The sequence below is a fragment of the Sciurus carolinensis genome, chromosome 4, assembly GCF_902686445.1.
Source record: "Sciurus carolinensis chromosome 4, mSciCar1.2, whole genome shotgun sequence".
Taxonomy (NCBI): domain Eukaryota; kingdom Metazoa; phylum Chordata; class Mammalia; order Rodentia; family Sciuridae; genus Sciurus; species Sciurus carolinensis.
In genome coordinates this window covers 111335247-111353567 of record NC_062216.1, presented here as the reverse complement: position 1 = coordinate 111353567, position 18321 = coordinate 111335247, and the positions used below count along the sequence as shown (strand labels likewise).

General features: G+C 37.7%; 1 pseudogene; it reads right to left on the bottom strand.

Moving 5' to 3' along the window:
• Positions 1 to 10695: 10695 nt before the first annotated feature.
• Positions 10696 to 11133, bottom strand: LOC124983587 (60S ribosomal protein L26-like; annotated as a pseudogene).
• Between the last annotated feature and the right edge of the window lie 7188 nt (positions 11134 to 18321).

The window sequence follows — 18321 nt, the reverse complement described above, 5'->3', positions numbered from 1 at the left end:
TTAGCCTTTTCTATCTCTCTTCTTGAGAAATGTCTGTTTAGTTCATTGAATTATTTGGGTTTTGGTGTTAAGTTTTTTGAGTTCTTTGTATATTCTGGATATTAATCATAATGCATTTTACCCGAGGGAATGATAAAATAAAAGTAATATTTTATAAAACAGTCTAGAGTGATGTCCAGGTTGGATTGGAGTGGGAAAACAATAGAGATTAAAGATACCAGTAAGGTAGCCAGGTGCAGTGGTGCACGCCTGTAATCCCAGCAGCTCAGGAGGCTGAGGCAGGAGGATCTGGAGTTTAAAGCCAGCCTCAGCAAAAATGAGGCACTAAGCAAATTAGCAAGACCCTGTCTCTAAACAAAATACAAAATAGGGCTGGGGAGATGGCTCAGTGGTCAGGTGCCCCTGAGTTCAGTCCGGTAACCACCCCCCCCCCAAAAAAAAAAAAAAAAAAAAAAAGATACTAGTAAGGTTATTTTAAGGATGTGGACCAAAAATGGTGAGGAGCCACCAGACTGCCCCAAAACATTGAGCATCATTAAGTAGTACCAAATTCATGGTGCAAAAATGGAAACTATATTGGAGTCCTCCAAACCCATGTCATTTAGCTAGTCACCTCTGGTTTGTCATGAGCATTCACTTCTCTTTCTTCAAATACTGAAGGGCCTTCTTTGTAAAGAAGCTACTCCTAGGTTTCATGTAAATAAAAGTGAATAAGAGGCAGGCCTTTTCCTTAAAAAGCTCAGAAGTTTCCTAAAGTAGATTAAAAAAAAAAGTTTAATAGTAAAGCACATTGACATTCAAGAATAATCATGTAGGGTTGGGTTGTAGCTCAGTGGTTGAATGCTTGCCTACTACATATGAAGCATTGGGTTTGAGCCTCATCACCACACAAAAATTTAAAAAATAGAATAAAATAAAGGTATTGTGTCCATCTACAACTAAAAAATATCTTTAAAAAATAATCATACATAACAAGACCCCTAAAGCACAAGAAGTAAAATCAAGAATCGGTAAATGAAATGGACTCAAACTAACAAGCTTCTTCTCAGCAAAAGAAACAATCAATAATGTGAAGATAGAGCCTACAGAATAGGAGAAAATCTTTACTACACACACCTCAAGATAAAGCATTAATCTCTAGGATATATAAAGAACTCAAAAACAACACCAGAAAAAAAAATCCAATCAATAAATGGGCTAAGGAACTGGACACTGGACACAGAAGAAGAAATATAACTGACCAACAAATATATGGAAAAATGTTCAGCATCTCTGGTAATTAGAGAAATGCAAATCAAAACTACTCGAAGATTTCATCTCACTCCTGTCAGAATGACAATCAAGAATACAGGCAATGGACTAGAGTTGTAGCTCAGTGGTAGAGCACTTGCCTAGCATGTGTGAGGCACTGGGTTCAATTCCCGGCACCGTATATAAATAAATAAATAAATAAATAAAATAAAGGTCCATCAAAACTAAAAAATAAAAATTTAAAAAAGAATACAGGCAACAATAAATGTTGGAGAGGATGTGAGGAAAAAGGTACACTCATACATTGCTAGTGGGACTGCAAATTGGTGTAACCACTTATGGAAAGTATTATGAAGATTCCTCAGAAAACTTGGAATGGAGCCACCATTTGACCCAGCTATCCCGCTCCTTGATTTATACCCAAAGGACTTAAAATCAGCATGATACAGTGTTACAGCACCATCAATGTTTATAGCAGCTCCACTCACAATAGCTAAACTATGGAACCAACCTAGGTGCCCTTCAACAGATGAATGGATAAAGAAAATGTGAGATACACACACACACACACACACACACACACACACACACACACACACGGCGTGTGTTCTTCAGCTTTAAAGAACAATGAAATGATGGCATTTGCTGATAAATGGATAGAGCTGGAGAATATTATGCTAAGTGAAATAAGTCAGTCCCAAAAAACCAAAGACCAAATGTTTTCCCTGATATGCGGATGCTAATTCACAATGGGGGGCAGGATTCTAGGGAAGAAAAGAGTTACTTTGGATCAGGTAGAGGGGAGTGAAGGGAGGGCAGGTTATGGGGATAGGAAGGATAGTAGAATGAAACAGACATTATTACCTTATGTACATATATGACTGCATGACCAATGTGATTCTACAACATGTACAATCAGAAAAATGAGAAATTATATTCCATTTATGTATATGAAAGTGCACAAATGCAGTCTACTGTCATGTATAACCAATTAGAACCAATAAAAATTATAATTTAAAAAAAAGAATAATCATGCACCTGGTCACAGTGGCTTACGCCTTTAGTCCCAGGGGCTTGGGAGGCTGAGGTAGAAGGATCTTGAGTTCAAAGACAACCTCAGCAATTTAGCAAGGTGCTAAGCAACTCAGTGAGACCCTGTCTCTAAATAAAATACAAAAAAGGGCTGGGGATGTGAATCAATGGTTAAGCGTCCCTGAGTTTCAATCATCCCTGGTACTAAAAAAAAAAAAAAAGAAAAGAAAAAGAATAATTTTAGAGTGTGGTTAAAAGTGCTGTAACTGGAAAATGACCAAAGTATAGTGAAAATTAAAGAAAGGAATAACGAATCGATAAATTCTTCTGATGGTGGTGGTAGGCCTTCCAGGTGAAGAGCAGTCGACTTTAGAAGATTAGAGATTGCCTGGCAGACAAGTACAAACTTATGGAAGAATGAAACGTTAGGAAAGCACGAGTCTCTTTTTCTTTTTTAATTATTTTTTTAGTTCTCAATGGACCCTTATTTATTTATTTATTTATTTATTTTTATGTGGTGCTGAGGATTGAACCCAGGGCCTCACACATGCCAGGCAAGTCCTGTACCACTGAGCAATCCCAGCCCAGTCTCTTTTTGTATCAGAGATAATAACTGCAGTGATTTGCCACTTTTAGATCTCATTCAATGAATTTAACAAGTTGGTTCAGGCTGGGCTGTTATTCCCAAGGCACTAGGACCAAAAAACAGAATTCCAGGATGAAAGAATTTTAATAACCAATATTGAACACAGTTTTATTATGATATTTTCTCAGACTTCTGAGCAAAATTAAAACTTAATTGCATTCTTTTTGTTGTTGTTTAGAAAGGAAAAGAACAAATAACACTAGCATTCATCTATGTATCTACCACCCCAATTAAATAAATACTATCATACTTATTTTCTACTCTTAAACCCCATTTTCTTTCCTTTATCCTTCACTTTAGACATCCCTTTTCTCTCATGCCACTTTTATTTGTGTGGTGTTCACTTCCTCCTGCTGCCCCCATAATGGCAATGGAGCCCAGGGGTGCTCTGCACTAAATTACATCTTGATCCTACCTTTATTTTTTTTCTTTTCCCAGTACTAGGGACTGAACCTGCTCTACCACTGAACTATACCCCATCCTTCTTTTTTTTTTATTTTGAGACAGGGTCTTGCTAAATTGCTAAGGTTGGTTTTGACCTTGTGATCGTCTTGCCTCAGCCTCTCAAGTAGCAGAGATTATAGGTATGGTTCATCCTAACCAGCTCTAAGGTATTTTTTTGTTTGTTTGTTTTAAACATGCATGCAATTGGTTTCATGTAGCACTTATTTTTATATATTTTGTTTTCTTTCACTCAACTTTATTTTCAAAATTTTTCTGTATTGATCAAATTCATTGATTTTAGAAATTCATTGATTTTAGCTGCTGTGTGGTATTCTATCACATAAATACATTGTGATTTGTTCATCCATCTGCTACTGATGGACATTTACATTGTTTAAAATGTTTCATTATTACAAGCACTGAATTTCAGGGAACATCCTTGAAATTGTCACTTTGGGCTAATGTGTGAGAGCTTCTTATTGGGAGTGTTTTCAGAGCTTTTTTTTTTTTTTTTTAAAAAACACCACTCATATCAAGAAATACATTTTGTCTGGGGTTGTAACTCAGTGGTAGAGCTCTTGCCTACCACATGCGAGGCACTGGGTTTGATCCTCAGCACCACTAAAAGTAAATAAATAAAATAAAGGTATTGTGCCCATCTACAACTAAAAACAAGTATTAAAAAAAAGAAATACATTTTTTATTAAGTCCTAGTTCATATATGAAATAAGTTTGAGAAAATAATACCTTCCCTTACTATATGCACTCTATTTCCTACTGTTTTGCATTCTGTCCCATTTCTTTTTTTTTACGTTAAAATCTTTTTTATTTTTACTGGTGCATTTTGGTTCATTGTACACGAATGGGATACAACTTTTCATTTCTATGGTTGTACACAATGTAGATTCACACCATTCATGTAATCATGCATATACATAGGGTAATAGTGTCTGTTTCATTCTACTATCTTTCTGTCCTCCACCCCCTCCCACCCCATTTTCCTCTACATCATCCAAAGTTCCTTCATTCTTCTCTTCCCCCCACTACCCCCCCATCATTATATATTGTCATGCACTTATCAGAGAAAACATTCGGCCTTTGCTTTTTTGGGCTTGGCCTATTTCACTTAGCATGATATTTTCCAACTTCATCCATTTACCAGCAAATGCCATTATTTTATTCTTCTTTATGGCTGAGTAATATTCCATTGTGTATATATACCACAGTTGCTTTATCCATTTGTCATTTGAAGGTTGGTTCCACAATCTAGCTATTGTGAATGGAACTTCTATGAACACTGATGTGGCTGCATCACTGTAGTATGCTGATTTTAAGTCCTTGGGTATAAACCAAGGAGTGGGATAGTTGGGTCAAATGGTGGGTCCATTCCAAGTTTTCTGAGGAATCTCCACACTGCTTTTTTCAGAGTGGTGCACCAATTTGCAACCTCACCAGCAATATACAAGTGTGCCTTTTTCCCATGCTGACACTTATTATTGCTTGTGTTCTTGATAATAGTCATTCTAATTGGAGTTAGATGAAATCTTAGGGTGGTTTTAATTTGCATTTCTCTAATTACTAGGGATGATGAGCACTTTTTCATATATTTGTTGATCACCTGTATATCTTCTTCTATGAAGTGTCTGCCCAGTTCCTTAGCCCATTTATTGATTGGGTTCTTTGTATTTTGGGTGTAAATTTTTTAAGTTTTTATAAACTTTGGAGATGAGTGCTCTGTCTGAAGTGTGTGTGGAAAAGATTTTCTCCCACTCTGTAGGTTCTCTTTTCACAATATTGTTTCCTGTGCTGAGAATAAACTTTTTAGTTTGAATCTATCCCATTTATTGATTCTTGCTTTTATTTCTTGCACTATGGGGGTCTTGTTAAGGAAGTCTGGTCCTAAGCCAACATGATGGAGATTCGGGCCTACTTTTTCACCTATTTAGTAAGGGTCTCAGGTCTAATTCCTAGATCCTTGATCCATTTTGAGTTGAGTTTTGTACAGGGTGAGAGATAGGGCTTTAATTTTATTTTATTGCATATGGACTTCCAAGTTTTGCCAGCACCATTTGTTGAAGAGGCTATCTTTTCTCCATTGTAAGTTTTTGGCACCTTTGTCTAGTATGAGATAACTGTACTTATGTGGGTATGTCTCTGTGTCTTCTATCCTGTACTATTGGTCTACCTGTCTATTTTGGTGCCAATACCATGCCATTTTTGTTACTATTGCTCTATAGTAGAGTTTAAGGTCTGGTATTGTGATACCTCCCTGCATCACTCTTCCTGCCCAGGATTGCTTTGGCTATTCTGGGTCTTTTCTTCCAGATGAATTTCATGATTGCTTTTTCTGTTTCTATGAGAAATGTCATAGGGATTTTAATTGGAATTGCATTAAATCTGTATAGTGCCTTCGGAAGTATGACCATTTTGATAATATTAATTCTGCCTATCCAAGAACATGGGAGATCTTTCCATCTTCTAAGTTCTTCTTCAATTTCTTTCTTTAATGTTTTGTAGTTTTCATCGTAGAGATCTTTCACCTCTTTGGTTAGATTGATTCCCAAGTATTTTATTTTATTTTATTTTATTTGAGGCTATTGTGAATGGAGTTGTTTTCCTCATTTCCCTTTCAGATGTTTCATTGCTTATGTATAAAAATGCTTTAGATTTATGCAAGTTGATTTTATATCCTGCTATTTTGCTGAATTCTTTTATGAGGTCTAGAAGTTTTCTGGTGGAGTTTTTTTGATCCTCTAAATAGAAAATCATGTCATCAGCAAATAGTGACAGCTTGAGTTCCTCTTTTCCCATTTGTATCCCTTTAATTTCTTTAGTCTATCTGATTGCTCTGGCTAGTATTTCAAGGGTGATGTTGAATAGAAGTGGTGAAAGAAGGCATTCCTGTCTTGTTCCCATTTTTAAAGGGAATGGTTTCAGTTTTTCTCCATTAAGAATGATGTTGGCTGTGGGCTTAGCATAAATAGCCTTTACAATGTTGAAATATGATCCTACTACCCCTATTTTTTCTAGTGTTTTGAGCATGAAGGGGTGTTGTATTTTGTCAAACACTATCTCTGTGTCAATTGAAATATGATTCTTAACCTTAAGTCTACTGATGTGATCAATTACATTTCTTGATTTCTGGATGTTGAATCAACCTTGCATTCCTGGGATGAACCCCACTTGATCGTGGTGCATTATCTTCTTAACATGTTTTTGGATGCAGTTTGCAGGATTTTGTTAAGGATTTTTGCATCTATATTAATGAAGGATATTGGTCTAAAATTTTCTTTCCTTGATGTGTCTTTGTCTGTTTTGGGTATGAGGATGATATTAGCTTCATAGAATGAGTTTGATAGGGTTCCCTCCTTTTCTATTTCCTGGAATACTTTGAAAAGTATTGGAATGAGTTCTTCTTTGAAGGTCTTGTAGAACTCGGCTGAGAATTCATCTGGTCCTGAACTTTTCTTGGTTGGTAGGTTTTTGATGGTTTCTTCTATTTCATTGCTTGATAGTGATCTGTTTAAATTGTGTATGTCCTCCTGGTTCAGTTTGGGAGGATCATATGTCTCTAGAAATTTGTTGATGACTTTGATATTTTCTATTTTGTTGGAGTATAGATTTTCAAAGTAGTTTCTCATGATGCTATGTATTTCAGTGGTGTCTGTCATGATATTTCCTTTTTCATCACGGATTTTAGTAATTTGAGTTTTCTCTCTCCTCTTTGTTAGTGTGGCTAACACTATTTTGTTTACTTTTTCAAAGAACCAACTTTTTGTTTTGTCAATTTTTTTGTTTCTTTTGTTTCGATTTCATTGATTTCAGCTCTGATTTTAATGATTTCCTGTCTTCTACTACTTTTGCTGTTATTCTGTTCTTCTTTTTTAGGGCTTTGAGATGTAATGTTAGGTCATTTAATTGTTGATTTTTTATTCTTTTCTTGAATGCACTCCATGCAATGAATTTTCCTCTTAGTACTGCTTTCATAGTGTCCCAGAGATTTTGATATGTTGTATCATCATTCTCATTTACCTCTAAGAATTTTTTTTATCTCCTCCATAATGTTTTCTGTTATCCATGCTTCATTCAATAGCATATTATTTAGTCTCCAGGTGTTGGAGTAATTTCTGTTTTTTTACTTTGTCATCAATTTCTAATTTCATTCCATTATGATCTGATAGAACACAAGTAGTATCTCTATTTTTTTGCATTTCCTAAGGGCTGCTTTGTGGCATAACATATGGTCTATTTTTGAGAAGGTTCCATGTGCTGCTGAGAAGAAAGTGAATTCACTCATTGGTGGATGAAATATTCTACATATGCCTGTTAAGTCTAAGTTATTGATTGTGTTTATTGAGTTCTATGGTTTCTTTGTTTAGTCTTTGTTTGGAAGATCTATCCAGTGGTGGCAGTAGTGTGTTAAAGTCACCCAGAATTATTGTGTTGTGGTCTGTTTGATTCCTGGCGTTGAGAAGGATTTGTTTGATGTACATGGATGCACTGTTGTTTGGGTAATAAATATTTATAATCATTATGTCTTCCTGATTTATGGTTCCCTTAAGCAGTATGAAATGTCCTTCTTTATCCCTTCTGACTAACTTTGGCTTGAAGTCCACTTTATCTGAAATAAGGATGGAAACCCCACTTTTTTACTGAGTCTGTGTGCCTGGTAGGTTTTTTCTCATCCTTTCACCTTTACTCTGTGGATGTCCTTATCTATGAGATGAGTCTCTTGAGGGTAGCATATTGTTGGGTCTTTCTTTTCAATCCAATCTGCTAGTCTATGTCTTTTGATTGATGAGTTTAGGCCATTAATGTTCAGGGTTATTATTGAGATATGATTTGTATTCCCAGTCATTTGGGCTTATTTTTGTTTTTTAACTTGGCTTGGTTTCTCCTTTGATTAGTTTTTCCTTTAAAATAGTTCTACCCTTCGCTGACCTACATTGTTGTTTTTCATTTCCTCCTCTTGGAATATTTTGTTGAGAATATTCTGTTGCACAGGCTTTCTATTTGTAAATTCTTTTAACTTGTTTATGATGGAAGGATTTTATTTCATCTTCAAATCTGAAGGTTCATTTTGCTGGGTATGGATGCTTGGTTGGCATTCATGTTCTTTCAGAACTTGAAATATGTGGTTCCAGGCCCTTCTAGCTTTTAGAGTCTGGGCTGAGAAATCTGCTGATATCCATATTGGTTTCCCCCTATATGTAATCTGATGCTTTTCTCTCACAACCTTCAAAATCCTATCTTTATTTGGTATGTTAGGCATTTTCATTATAATGTGCCTTGATGTGTATCTGTTGTGATTTTGTGCATTTGGTGTTCTATAAGCCTCTTGTATTTGATTTTCCATTTCATTCTTCAGGTTTGGGAAATTTTCTGATATTATTTCATTGAATAGGTTGTTCATTCCTTTGGTTTGTATCTCTGTGTCTTCCTCAATCCCAATAATTCTTTAATTTGGTCTTTTCATGATGTCCCATGATTCTTGGAAGTTCTGTTCATGATTTCTTACCATCTTCTGTGTTCGTTCAACTTTATTTTCAGGATTAAATATTTTGTCTTCATTGTCTGAGGTTCTGTCTTTCAAGTGATCTAGTCTATTGGTGATGCTTTCCATTCAGTTTTTTTATTTGTTTTTTTTTGTTTGTTTCTTTCATTTCAATGATTTCCTTTTTTTTTTTTTGAGAATCTCTATCTTTTTGCTGAAATGATCTTTTGCTTCTGCAGTTGCTCTTTCAGCTGCTTATTGGTATTATCATTCATTGCCTGCATTTACTCTCTTATCTCATCCTTTGCTTCCTGAATCATTTGAATTATGTATATTCTGAACTCCTTTTCTGACATTTCTTCTAACATACTGTCACTGGATTCTATTAATATAAAATCTAGATTTGTTTGGATCATTTCCTTCCCTGGATTTTTATGTTGTTCACTTATCTTCCCCTCTAGTAGTGCAGATCTGGGATATTGCAGTTTCCCCCCATAGGCTTATAGTGACCCTATAGGTTTCCAAATCCTTTTCTTTATGGGGGAGATCAATATTAGCAGTGCCAAGTACAGACAATATGCAACCCTAAACCAAATAGCCTCTATGAGGATGTTAATAATATTTTCATAATAAACAGAATGAGTTCAATTATTATCTTCAATATAACAAATAGAATTGCAATCAGGTCTGCAGTTTCTAATGGAGGACAAAGAGGATGGGAAGGAGTATAGGATGTAGCTGTTAATGGGATAAGAAAAGAATATATAGAAGTTCTAGATCATAGAAAGAGTGAAAGTATAATCAAAAGAAGTTGGTTGTTAGCATGCAAAAAGGGAAGAAAGAGACTCTGAGAGAACAGGTAAACAAAAGGAAAATAGAGCAAGAAAAGTAAAGTAATAAAAACTTACAATTTTTCAATAAGGAGAAAAAAAATCTACACCATAACAGTCATATAGTATTCAAACCTCCCAGTCTTCAGTAGCCTGATGTATGAGAGGTACCTGACAATGAACTTCCAGTCCTCAGCAGGCATCTCAGGATGAGATTTGCCCCACCTAAAGATGGGAGATATGGCTTCCAGGATCCAAGATGGCTGCTCTGGCTTCCAAATGTATTGGCAAATGGGAGCTACAGCTTGGGGTGTGGGCGTGGTCAGCTGGAGGTCCTGGAGGTGGGATGCAGTTGGTCTGGGGGGTCCTGGTGATAGGGCACAGTCAGTAGGTTTGAGGGCCCCAGAGGCAGGGAGTGGTCAGTTGGACCAAGGGGTCCTCGAGAAGGGGCTCAGTCAGTAGGGCCAGGGGTCCTATAGGTCCTGGCTGTTTTCTCAAAATGGCAGCAGCCACACATAACAAACCTGAAGGTACTATGACAGTAAACTTCCAGACAACAGCAGGCAGCTGGCGCTCCACTGGCAGTCTATGGTCAGTCTGATGGCTGCTGGCGGATGATTGGCAGGTGAACCTCGGGCGGTGGGTGCTGGGTAGGTGAAAGGCGGGCAATGGACAGGCAAGAGGCAGGCAAATGGCGGATGATAGGCGCTAGAGAGTGAGCAATCTGCACTCAAAAAGTAGTCAATATGCTTGGCAGACTGTAGGTGATCACAGTAGACAAATGGGGTAAACAGCAGAGGATTGATAAGCTGCAAAAACTCCCTCACCAAGAATCAGATATCCTCTGCTTGAAACCTGAGTTATGGAGTGACAAGGAACACAGCCTCCCTCTAGTCCACCATCTTGGATCTCCTCCATTTCTTTTTTTTTAATATATATATATATATTTTTTTTTTTCATTTTAGCAGTTTTTAATGCAAGTTGTAAATATGGTAACTTTATTCCTGCATCTTCTCAACTGTTTCTTCTTTATATTTGCCCTTTTCCTTTCCTACTCGGCGAGACTTGGCCTTCCGTTCCAGGATCTTTTTGTGGTCTTTGTCCGATTTTAGCCTGGTGATAACCCCTGTGCTGGGGTGAATGCCCACATGGACAGTTGTGCCATTAGCCTTTTCCCGCTGCACCCATTCAGTATAGATGACATATTTCTTCCTGTAAACCTGGACCACTTTGCCAGTATGCTGACCTTTATAGTGTCCTTGTACAACCTGAACTTCGTCATCCTTTCGGATGGGCATAGATGGAACATTGTACTTCTATCTCAGCTCTTTGGAAAGAGGGGAGGACATAATATTCCTGTGAATGTGTGAAGATGCATTGAAATATTTTTTGTGGTTTTTGCTTAGGTCAGAAGTCACAAGAGAATTGAACTTCATTTTAGCAAATGCTGCTTCAGCAATGGCCACAAAAGGGCTTTTAATATTTTTTAAAAATTGTAGACAGACACAATACCTTTATCTTATTTATTTATTTTTATGTGGTGCTGAGGATCAAACCCAGTGCCTCACATGTGCTAGACAAGCACTCTACCACTGAGCTACAACCCCAGCCCATCTATTTCATTTTTATAAAATACCGGACATGACCCACTAAATTGATTTCATTACTCACTAATAGAAAGATAATGCTGTAAAGCATATATCTGAAAGTAGACTTTCTGAATCAAAGAACAGCTGCTCCTTTTCCTTCTCCTCCTACTTCTTCTTGCTGGAGAGTGAACTCAGGGCCTCATAGGCTTCCCACATGCTAGGCAAATGCTCTATCACTGAGATAGACCCCAGCTCAATAGGTGCATTTTTAACTTGAGTAGATATTGTCAGGTTACTTTCCAAAGTGTTGTGTTAATTTTATAATGAATGAGAATCCTGGTTTCTCCACATTCCTACCAACAATGCTTAATTTGGGACTGAGGGTGTGACTCAATGACAAAGTGTTTGTCTAGCAAGCTCAAAGCCCTGGGTTACCCAGTATCACCAATAAATAAACAAGTAAATAAAGGGTTAGACTTTTAGGCTATTGATAGTCAAATAGGTATGAAATGAATCCCCTTGTCACTTTAATTTGCATGTTCCTGGTTAATAGATATAAATTTTTTTTTTTTTTTTTTGGGTGCTGGGGATTGAACCCAGGGCCTTGTGCTTACAAGGAAAGCACTCTACCAACTGAGCTATCTCCCCAACCCCGATATAAAAATTTTTATATACATTATTGCTCACTTGGATTTCTTCTGGGAATTGTCTATACCATTTGTCCATTTTTCTTTTGTGTTATTTATCTTTTTTATTATTAGTCTTTTTCATACATACATGTTGTAGCTATCTTGTACCTATTTCCATGTCACTTGTAGCTTAATCTTGTTTAAGATATCTTTTATACAAAAATTTTTAATATTTGTTTTATTTTAGTTATTTAGGCAGTTTTAGGGATTGCACTCAGAGTCTTGAGCATGCTAGGCAAGAACTCTACCAGGGAGCCACACTGCCAGTCATGTTATAATAATAATTTTATCAAAATTGTCCATTATGCCTTTATTTCATAATTTAAGAAATTCTATCATAAAGATTGTGTGACATATATTTTTCAGATGGTTTAGAATTTGGCTGTTCTTTTTTTTTTTTTTTTTTTTTTGTCTTGACAACTTTAGTTCTTTAATTCACTTGGGCTCCCCCAACCACCACTCCTTTTCAGTGTTCTGAAACTTCTGGGATTCACCATGAGAGTCTTCATCCGTAGGTACCATCTTCTCCTTCCTCAGAGTCCTTCTCTTTTTTTTTTTTTTTTTTTTTTTTTGCGGTGCTGGGGATTTAACCAGGGCCTTGGGGTTATGAGGCAAGCACTCTGCCAACTGAGCCATATCCCCAGCCTCAGAGTCCTTCTCTTGGGAAGAGAATGGGAATATAAATGAGGGTTAGCAGAGTTGTGCTTTGAAGGCCTATAAGGAAGAACAAGTTGCAAAGATGAGGTAAAGGGAGATGTCAGGTGGAATTTCTGGAAAGATGATGCCCAGTAGGTCCCAAAAGAAAGGAGTTATAGACTTCTAACAGGACCCTTATGTTGGCTTGTAATGATCTTCCATATCTACTCTCTCATTTTACTTCTCTTCTCTTCCTATAAACCCTGTGCATTTTTTTCTATCTTGCACCAGAAGATTATGAAATTAAAACATAAAGTTACGTGGAAGTCGTTAGTGAATCTAAGATGAGACCTAAGTGCTCTGACCACCAAAGTGAAAGGTTTCAGGTGAATCTGAACCCAAAATTTCAGAGAAGACTAGTAAGACAGGAAGTTAGCACCTCTGAGGGACATTATTTCATGATTATAAGAAGTAGCCTTTGATTTCAGTAATTGCCATCATTATTTGCATCAAAAAGGTTTTTATCAGCACCTGCTTGCAGTATGCAATCAAAGTAGACACTGAACTAAACTTAGAATGTACTGTTCATGAACATGGTCTGAGAATGTATACTCTGAAAATAAAAACAGATAAGCAAAGGCATTTATCTATGACAATAAAAAGTAGACCAATCTAGAGCTACTGTAGATAGTAAAGAATTAACCAAACGCTTCAGAAGTCAGTGCAGTTCAAGGATAAGGCCTTCACTGGGTGAAGAGCAGCACCTAGTAGAGATTGGTTATAGGGGTTCCAAGTTCAGGGAAACTGTCCCAGATCAATCAGGAGGGTGGGTCTCTTACCTTCTGACTCCTCCTGCCCTCTTCCACCCTTCACAAATGTGCCCCACCCCAAACTTTTCCTCTTTCAGCAACATAACCTTTACTAACGCTTGAGATCAGAGGAATTTTTACTTTGAGTTAGTCCTTGGCTCTGAAGAAGGGGACCTTTACCCAGCATCAGCAAGAACCACCCTTGGGAGCCACTTAGTGCCACCTGGCACGTCCACAGCAATTAGAGCAAAAGGACAGAGTTAAGGAAATTCTTGGAGGGAGGCCCTCTTCACCCTGGCCATCTGGGAGCCCTAACCTCAGTATTGATACTCACTGTGGTGCATGGCCTATTCTTATACTTGCACCATTTACTGAGCTGCCCCTGGGTTCAGTTCCTCTAAGAGAAAGGAAGCCTCTGCTTTAAAGTATTCCCAGTCTAGATAGCTTTGTTGACAGCAAGATTCATAAGTGTCTTATGTCTTAGCTTAATCAATATTAGAAATACCTCATTTTTTCCCTTTTGTTTTTGTTTTTGATGCTATGATTGAATTGTTGTTTCAGTGTACAAAAATAAAGCATTCCTATGATTACTTAAAATGCAAATATACATTAATAAATGTACATGTATTGCTCCAGGGGGATGTTATAGGCCCTGTGTCCGTCTTTGTACTTATTGTTCCCTCTGCCTACAAGTTCTGTCCTAGAAAAATATTCACTTAAGTTGCTCTCTTACTTCGGTCAGGTTTGTGCCTCAGAATCATGGGTGGAGGACTTCTCCAGTCATCCCTTCTGAAATAGTCCTTATATCCCACTTCTAGCTAATGTTCCTCCTAATTCTGCTTTTATAAAGCAATTTTTTTTTTAGTTGTAAATGGACACAATACCTTTATTTTATTTATTTACTTTTAGTGGCACTGAGGATTGAACCCAGGGTCTCACACATGCTAAGTGAGCACTCTGCCACTGAGCCACCACCCCAGTTCCTTATTCTGCTTTTTAACATAGAATTCATCACCCCCTGACATATACTTACTGACTTTTTTTTTTTTTTTAATCTGTTTCTCCCACAATGTAAGTTCTCTGAGAACAGGAATGTTGTATGTTTTGATCATTGCTATATCCCAGAACCTAGAACAGTGTCTGGCACATAGTAGGTCCTCAGTAAGCAGTTTGCAGATAGTGGCTATTGTTCTATCCTCCAGGGAGATCTGCCTGAGATAAAACCATGCTGGTTGTAAAGCAGAGACCAACAACTCAGAGTCAAAAGAGACAGGTGGAGAGTGACTTGGAGACATTATCTGGATCCCCAGATTCAGTTTTGCCTAAGCTCATTGTGTCTTGGGGTTTCTCAGTCATGTGATTCAATCCCTTTTGAGTACAACCAGTTTGGATTAGATTTTTATTATTGACAAACAAAACAAAACAAAAATCATGCCTGTTACACATGTAACTGTGTAATACTCCATCAATTTTTACTTGTTTAGTAACATATGCAGGGGGTTTTTAGAATGTATGTGGTTCTAGGAATTGAACCTAGGGTGGTTGCACATACTGAGCCACTGCTGTACCACTGAGCAACATTCTCACTCCATTTCATTTTATTTTGAAACAGGATCTCAATAATTTTCCTAGGGTGACCTTGATCTTGTGATATGCCTGTGTCAGACTCTCAAGTGGCTAGGATTATAGGCATGCATCATCCCATCCAGCATATCACTTAATTTTTACACCCTTATGTGTGGAAGAGTATATGTTATTCTTTAGTTGGTTAAACTGAAGCTCCTGGAAATCATACAATTGATCCAATATGTTTCAGTTAATAAATGGCAAAGAACTTTAATGTAGGTCTTTTGGCTCTAAGTACAAGGTGTATTCTATAGCTCCAGAGCTGCTTCCAAGAGTATATTTGTACTGTTTCTTCATTAGTTTACTTTCTTGCTGTTTGCCTGGAACCTCCTCTTTAGTTCCTAGGGCAGCTTCTTTGAAGGAGTGGGGCTCAAAACAGGGATTTGGCTTTCACTGATAGTAAATTTAGATGGTTTGCCAGATCTGCTTTCTCTCATCAGGGAGTTTGTAATTAACTTATTGAAATAATGCATTGGATTATAGTGGTGTTTTCCTACATTTTTGAATGATACTCATAGTAAGAAATATATTTTACATCAACTCAGGTGCAGTGGTACATGCCTGTAATCCCAGCTTCTAGAAAGGCTAAAGCAGGAAGATCACAATCTTGAGGTTAGCCTGAGCCACTTAACAAGACCCTCAGCAACTTCAAGAAATTAAAAAATGAAAAAGGGTTGGGGATATAGCTCAGGGGTAAAGCACTCTTGGGTTCAATCTCCAGTATCAGGGGAAAATTTTTTATATCAACTCAATCTACATACATATATTATTTTAAAAAAGTTCACAAAAACAATAATAGTACCTTAGTACTTGTGATATTCTCTGATATTTTCTATTCCATTTTTTTAAAAATTCTGATTGCAACCCACACATTTAAGTGGTGGTGTGTGTGTGTGTGTGTGTGTGTGTGTTGCTAGGACTCAAACCCAGGGCCTTGTGCATGCTAGGCAAGCACTCTACCACTGAACCATACCCCTAACCCCTCACTCAACTGTATCATTCAATAATGGTTTGAGGCTTATTTTGAAAAAGTTGTTGGTCACATATATGTAAAGTCAAATCCAGGCTAAAGTTTAATGTCACAAATATTTAAGCACAAATGATGTACTAAGTAGATTTTGAGGTGTAGTGAATGATGTAAAGATAACGTAATGGTGCAAAAAGGTAATCCCAGAGTTTTGGGAAGCTGGGGCACAAGGATCACAAGTTAGAGGTCAACCTCAGCAATTTAGCAAGACTCTGTCTCAAAAAAAAAAAAAAAAAAAAAAAGGACTGGGGACATAGCTTAGTGATAATGTTATGGAAAATTATTGCAGTGGAAAGAGACAAATGGCACTTGGAGATGCAGAAAAGCAAGGTTTATTCACCAACAATGTGGACTCAGTGGAGTCTGCTCCAAAGTCTGAGCACAGCCCTTTGTTCTCAGTATCTTTCATACAGTACAGACTTCTGGGTTTCAAGACTTTCTCATGCAAGTAGCCTTGATCCCTCCCCCTTTCTCCAGGCAGCTCTGGTTCCTGCCACAGTTGCTGAGCAAGCATGATTACAGAAGCAGAAACTAGCAGGTTGCAGCTATTAACAGAGATAAAAAGAAAAACCTTACCCTTAGAAGGAGTTGCCGCTTCAATAAAATGCTTCTGGGGGCTGGGGTTGTAGCTCAGTGGTAGAGTGCTTGCCTAACACATGTGAGGCACTGGGTTCAATCCTCAGCACTGCATAAAAAATTAAATAAGTAAAAAATAAAGGTATAAAAATGCTTCCAGGTTCAATTCCCAGCCCAATATATGTATATACACACACACACACACACACACACACACACACACACAATCTAGTAGCAGAAAATAGAGAATAAACATATATTAAATGGAAAAATATGAGAGAAAATTGCACAAAGATGCAAGAGTAGAAAAGGTTACGCTTTGTGAGAATTAGGACACACTTTAAGGAGCAGGTGACATTTGAATTAGGTCTTGGGAAATGGACAGGATTTCTGTACTAGAAGTGTGGGTGGAGATAACAGCAGGAGCACAGGATGAGGAAAGCCCAGGATGTGTTCAGGAAACAGAGAAGATGGAAATTCAACTTGAATGAATGGTTTCCATGGTGGGGAGGTAGCAAGAAGGCTGGAGACATGGTGTGGGGAAACTTGACTGTCAGATGAAAAGTATATTCTGTATTTAAGTGTGAAAATGTATGTCAAATACCCTCCACATGAACAGGAAATAGTTACTCAGCATGAGCTCACTTCCCCCTTATTCTGTAGAAAAAAGGGAGTCTTTGAAAATTTATAAGTGGGGAAGAAAAATAATCAGATTGATCCGAAAGACAGTGTAGTCATTAAGAGCAGTGGAGGCCTATGTGGGAAAGTGGCAGTAGAGACAGAAAGAAGGAGAAAACTGAGTTTTTGTAGGTAGACTATTAATACTCAGGATTGTTTGATGTGAGGGTGAATAAGAGTTCCATGGTGACTTGTAGACTTGAAGTCTGAGAGATTGGGAACATAGGAAAAGTATAAGCACCAGTGGGTTTGGGTAGAGAGAAGGTACAGATGTTACAACAGTAAATAGGACAAAAGTCTTGGTCCTCGAGGAGAGCTACAGACAAATTATTAGCAAAAGTAATGCAGTGGGGACAGTTCTTTGGGAAAGGGCAGAGTACAGTGCTATAGAACTATACAGAGGACACATTTCACAAGAGGCTCTTTAGTAGAAGGAAGATCTAAACTGAGACCACAGGTGTGGGCAGGAGTTAGTCAGGTGAAGGATGGTCAAAGTGAGAACATTCTGGGCTGGATATGGTGCCACATGCCTGTAATCCCAGTGGCTTCGGAGGCTAAGGCAGGAGGATTGCAAGTTTGAGGCCAGCTTTGCAATTTAGCAAGACTCTTAGCAATTTAATGGGACCCTGTCTCAAAATAGAATTTAAAATGGACTAGGATATAGTTTAATGGTAGAGGGCTGAGCCCTGGGTTCAATCTCTAGTATTGAGAATGTTCCCACCATAGGTATACATGTAAAAAGATAGGAGGCAAGAGAGGACATTGTTGCATTTGGGGACCTAATCATCTTGTTGATTTTGTTGTCATGCTCACTCCAGATGAAGAAATGAAACACGGGGATTTAATGCCTTGCCCACTTTCCCAGCTGGCTCAACCTGTAATTCAGGTCAATTTTACACTAGGAGGTTGTTCTTGCCACTGCTCCATCCTGTCTCTAATGCTGGGTAGCTCCCAGGATTATTACACTAAACAGAAGAGAGATTGTGAAGAATTA